Here is a 5,405-nt window from a genome sequence, read left to right as displayed (position 1 = left end):
TTTGAGTGAGTGACTATGCTAACGGTCATTTAATGTACCTGAGCCCCAAATTCTTTAACAATAAAATGGGGAAGAATGTCTCCTTAGCTACATATTGGATTTAGTTTTATTTATTTTTATTTTTTGAGATGGAGTCTCGCTCTGTCTCCCGGGCTGGAGTGCAGTGGCCCGATCTCAGCTCACTGCAAGCTCCGCCTCCCAGGTTCACGCCATTCTCCTGCCTCAGCCTCCCAAGTAGCCAGGACTACAGGCGCCCGCCACCACGCCTGGCTAATTTTTGTATTTTTAGTAGAGACAGGGTTTCACTGTGTTAGCCAGGATGGTCTCGATCTCCTGACCTGGTGGTCTGCCCACCTCGGCCTTCCAAAATGCTGGGATTACAGGTGTGAGCCACTGCGCCCGGCCTGCATATTGGATCTTTAATCATTGTTAGAAAACTCTCTGTGGTAGATATGGGTGTTATAGCCACAGAAGAAATGGAAATCCAGAAATAATTTGGGCTAAATAATTTGCCTAAAATCATAGTTGTGCCCTGCAAGTTTATCCTCATTGAGATACCAGCGAAGATCTGGGAGAGAGAAGCAAGGGAGAGAAATTTTCTATGTTCTTCCAAGTTTTAAATCTCACCAAAAAGCCACTCATTGGAGAATGGAGTCATATACTATCTATCTAGTACTCCTGACAGCAAGGTCTGTGGCTAGGACTCTATATTCCCACACAGAATTCTTCTGCATCTGATTCATTCTGAGCACACCCACTACATTCAGTCATTCATTTGCTTATATAGGTTGGTGTGAAAGTAATCGCGGTTTTTGCTATTACGTTCAAAGGCAAAAACCGCAATTACTTTCGCACCAACCTAATACATCAATTCATTGCGTACATGCTATTAGCGGCCGGTCGCTATTGTAGGTACATGGCAGCTTCAGGGAGGAACCCCTGATTCATAATAAAGGTATGTTCCTGGAATCCCCTAGAAATGGATAGTCCCCAATGGGGTTTATTGGTCAAACTCGAATTCTTGAGGCTAATTAAAGTAATACATTTAAAATGATTGTTAGACCAGGTGAGGTGCCTCATGCTTGTAATCTCAGCACATTGGTAGGCCATGGTGGACAGATCACTTGAGGCCAGGAGTTCGAGACCAGTCTGGCCAACATGGCAAAACCCTGTCTCTACTAAAAATACAAAAATTTGTCGGGCAAGGTGGCACAGGCCTGTAATCCCAGCTGAGGCTTAGGCAGGGGAATCACCTGAACTCTGGAGGTGGAGGTTCCAGTGAGCTGAGATTGCACCACTTCACTCCAACCTGGGTGTCAGAGCGAGACTCTGTCTCAGAAAAATAAATAAATAAACAAATAAATAAAATGCTTGTTACCCAGGGTTCTGGCATGGAGTAGGCACTCAAGAGATGTTAGTGATAATGATGTTAGAACATGTACCTTTTTCCTTAGCCAGGTTGTCTAGAAGAGGAGAAAGAGATTTAAAATGCCCTTGGCAATTTTTCCCTCCCAGAGTCATCCTGTTAGAGAAACCCAGCTCACATGATTCCCATTGCCTTTTCCGAAATCCACAGCCTATACAAGCAACTGAAAGTAATAAGCATAATTTAAATGCTGTGTCTTTCCTAATTAAAATCCATCCAGAAAGGGATGCCAGGGTTATTTTTGTCTGTGTGGCAGAGGAAGTTTTATTACATAAATCCAGCCTTCTCAACAGAGTCCAAGAGGAGGTGTGTCCATGTGTGCTTGTGTGTGTCCTTGTGTGTGCACACATGCACCCATATGCATGTAGCATGAGTTTGGGGGTGTGGCCAAGAATGCATGGTTGGCACTGAACAGGTTGAAGGGTCTGAATTTTCAAAGGGAGCTATTGATAGAGTCACTGGCAATTGCTTCCCAAGGCACCTTAGGCTGGTGAAGAACCCTGGAGTCTACTTTGGCCCTCTTTGCTAGTTCTGAAGAAACACACTGGGATGGCTTTTCCATGAGGGGATGTTGACCTAGCTCTCTCAGCAGAGGCTCCGCATGCTTGGTGGCTCTTCTTGGAAACACTGGTTGCCAGAGCAGCTGTGTCAGCCTGGTTCTCCAGAAAAGATGGGAAAGCAGTCAGGGAGCCCTCTGCTAACCCAAGGGCTTCTTTCCAGGGGACAGCTCCCAAGAGCAATCCACACAGGAAACCCAGTCCAGATAGAAAAGAGATGACAATGGAAAAACAAGGAGGAAAAGAAGAGAAGGAAGGAAAAGGAAGAAGGGCAAGGAGATTGAAAAGGCTTAATTAAGAGACATTCTGAGGATGGGTTTTCTTTTCAAGGGCAGGAGTTCGTTTCTGTGTGGGAGGCCAGCTGGCTGAAGTATGAAGACAGTTTGGGGCACACGTTTCATTTTCAAGGGACTCTTCCTTCCCTTCACCTGGCCCTGAACCGTTGCTGTAACTCTACTAATACTTGTGAGATGAATCTCTATGTATTTTCTCATGTTGATAAATTAGTTTCTTCTCCGGCAGCCCCTCTGCCACATTGCTACTGGGAAGGAGAATGTCCTAGAGTAGGCAAGAAGGCAGATATGATGCTAAGGGGACTTCCTGCCCAACAGGAAAGAGGGGGGAAAATGCATCTGCAGGTCTGATGAGGGGGCTCAGAAGAGAGAAAAGACAGGGCAAGAGATAAGAGATGGGATGTTTTCACCCCTCAACTCAAACCCAGGGTCATTGTGGGTAGGAGGGGAGGAAAGATATTGGGCAGGAATCTCAAAACTTCCAGATAGGGAAATAGGATAACGTACACCTGGGAAACAGAAAGGTCTTGGAGACAGCCCATGGTTAGCCACCACAGCATCCAGCATGGCACAACAGTAGCAGGCTAGCAGGGCTGAGGAAGGTCCATGTGAATGGGCTGGAGGTCCAACTGGCCAAGATTTGTGGACTCCAGCTTGGTGCAGGGAACACATTGAAGGCCCCCAGGGAGATGCAGAGGCTGAAAGAAATGAAGGACCAAAACAGCCCCCAGGCTGTAGATAAGAGGGTAGGGACCTCACCTCTGGAGTCCAGGTCAGGGATCACACACAAGGCTCTGAAGGACAAGGTGGGATTTGCCTTCCCAGGTAAATAGGCACAAACCAGACTAGAACAACCCACAGATCAGCACAGACCTAAGGCCAGCATGGGAACCTGAGACTCCCCACCTCATCGCCATAGAATCTGTGAGTTCTACCTGCACCCAGCTACAATCTTGAGAAACAGAAGAAGGTGAAAAGATCTTGAGAGAAACTGTCCTGGATACTTGTACTTTGAATGAATTGAATTCTTAACCCAAAGATATCAAATTGAGTGAAAGATCCTGCTTTAAACTGGAAAAGAAGAAATAATATGTAACTGGCCAATTAAGTTTTTAATGAACTCAAATAAGGATGAAATCAAGTATAGGTCATTTTAAGAGCTGCGTTTTTTTCACAGCTCAGTTGTAGTGTAAAGTTTTTGACCACTCGGTAATAAGGACCTTGCACATTTGCAAATAAATTTAGAGCGTACGAGTCATTTTCACATATGTTATTTTTTTTGAACTTCACATTGAATCAAGATGGATGTTAGTCTGACTTTACAGATGCAGAAAATGGAAGCTCAGCAGTAGTAGGACACTTGCCAAAGCTCAATGTAGATGAAGGCCTACTGTAGGGCCATTTCAACTACAAACTGCAGAGTCTCAGTCTAACACAGTGATGCTCAACTGGGGTGATTTTTTTTTTTTGGCAATTTGAGTTGTTACAACAGAGGAGAAGGGGTGCTATTGGCATTTAGTTGGTATTTAGTAATGATATTTAGGGGTATTGTTAAACATCCCACAATGCACAGGACAGCCCCCACAACAAAGACTTATCTGGCCCAAAATATCAAGATTGCTGAGGTGGAGAAACCCTCTATGATATTATAGAGGATTCCCAGGGTGGAAAATGACTGTCTCCTTCCACACTTGTAGAAATGGACAAGAACTCAGAGCTGAGACAATTGCAACTTAACAAGAAAGCCCCAACTAACAAACTTATTTGCCAGAAACATAGACTTATTGGAGCTTCATTTCCAAAATGCTGTTGGCAATGGGTGAGTGAGAGGTCTTGCAGAGGATTAAGAAGAAATTGTGTTCCCTATGGACAGGGGAGTACCCAGAGGTATACTGAAAGCAGATAGTATTTAATCTCCCCTCCTTTGACAACATAATTATCTTTAGCGACAATCATAAAATAAAACAAATAATAGTAACTGACAGAAAACCATGCTTTTTAAAATTTTTATTGAATGTCATGTTAATAATCATGTCATAAAGATGGCAACAATAGACACTGGGAACTACTAGAGGTGGGGAGGGAGGGAGCAGGGGGCAAGGGTTGAAAAATTATTGGGTGCTTGCTCACCATCTGGGTGACAAGATCATTTGTATCTCAAACCTTAGCATCACACAATATATCTAGTATGGTTTGGCTGTGTCCCCACCCAAATCTCATCTTGAATTGTAGCTCCCATAATTCTCCGAGGGAGAGACCCGATGGGAGATAATTGAATCACTGGGGGCGGTTTCCCCTAGACTGTTCTCATGGTAGTGAAAAAATCTCAGGAGCTCTGATGGTTTTATAAGGGGAAACCCCTTTTAGCTTGGCCCTCATTCTCTCTTGTCTGCCACCATGTAAGACATGCCTTCTGCCATGATTGTGAGGCCTCCCCAGCCATGTGGAACTGTGAATCCATTAAACATCTTTTTCTTTATAAACTACATAGTCTTGGTATGTCTTTATCAGCAGCATGAAAGCAGACTAATACAATATCCATGCATATATGTCCCCTGAATCTAAAAAAATTGAAATTATTAAATAGCAATGATGTCAGTAAAATAAATAAGTAAATATAGCAAAACAGGAAAAGAGCAGTAGACAACCCATACTTTTTAATTACATTAGTGTATCTTCTTTTAAAAGAAAAAAACATATACCTACATATCAGGCTGTGGCAATAATGCATAATAATATTACAGATTTTGTGTTTGTGCCTGGACTTCTGTAAATTTGTTAATAACTTGGTCAAAATTGGTCTTCTAGGCATATTTGACTGGGTAACCAGATTTATCAAGCTATTTTCACTCACAGTTGATCAGAGAACTTTTAATTAATTTTAATTTTGAAATGTTCTTTCACACTGAGGAACAGATTTGCATATAGTAATTTTAATACTGACTTGAGGGCAAGTTTAGAAGAGATTCATAAAAATCCTATTCCCCAATAGGTTTCAGAAATTGCAATACTGCCCATGTCTTTGCTTCCTTTCAGGATTTATCCTAGCAGCTTTCCAAAGTCTTTGCATTTGAAAATTCCACCAAAATACCTTCAGCAGAAATTTCATAATTTCTTTTTTTTTTTTTT

Source organism: Rhinopithecus bieti, unplaced genomic scaffold (assembly GCF_001698545.2).
Source record: "Rhinopithecus bieti isolate Rb0 unplaced genomic scaffold, ASM169854v2 scaffold_30785, whole genome shotgun sequence".
Taxonomy (NCBI): Eukaryota; Metazoa; Chordata; class Mammalia; order Primates; family Cercopithecidae; genus Rhinopithecus; species Rhinopithecus bieti.
This window is presented reverse-complemented; position numbering follows the sequence as displayed.